At 58.7% G+C, this 303-nt stretch overlaps 1 long non-coding RNA gene across 1 annotated transcript in view; it reads left to right on the top strand.

Moving 5' to 3' along the window:
• Positions 1–6: 6 nt before the first annotated feature.
• LOC108447297 overlaps positions 7–303 on the top strand; it is a 25,226-nt gene continuing 24,929 nt past the window's right edge. Inside the window, exon 1 of the long non-coding RNA XR_001862777.1 lies at positions 7–187. This is a non-coding gene — a long non-coding RNA (uncharacterized LOC108447297). The remainder of the gene's footprint in view (positions 188–303) is intronic.

The raw sequence follows: 303 nt of genomic DNA, 5'->3' as shown, positions 1-303 counted from the left end.
CGGGGCCGGGGCCGGGGCGGGCAACCCCGCCAAGAAGAAGCGGAAACGCTGCGGGGTGTGCGTACCCTGCAAGCGGCTCATCAACTGTGGAGTCTGCAGCAGTTGCAGGAACCGCAAAACGGGACACCAGATCTGCAAATTTAGGAAATGTGAAGAGCTTAAGAAAAAACCGGGCACTTCGTTAGAGGTCAGAGGAGATGATTTCTTTTTCCCCAGCCTCCCGCCATCCCTCCTCAACCCCCTGCCCCCGCCCCTCCAGTGCTTCTTGTCTAGCTTCAAGATGCAGCATCCCTTCTCCGAGGC

The sequence above is a fragment of the Corvus brachyrhynchos genome, unplaced genomic scaffold, assembly GCF_000691975.1.
Source record: "Corvus brachyrhynchos isolate BGI_N302 unplaced genomic scaffold, ASM69197v1 scaffold175, whole genome shotgun sequence".
NCBI classification, from domain to species: domain Eukaryota; kingdom Metazoa; phylum Chordata; class Aves; order Passeriformes; family Corvidae; genus Corvus; species Corvus brachyrhynchos.
This window is presented reverse-complemented; position numbering and strand designations above follow the sequence as displayed.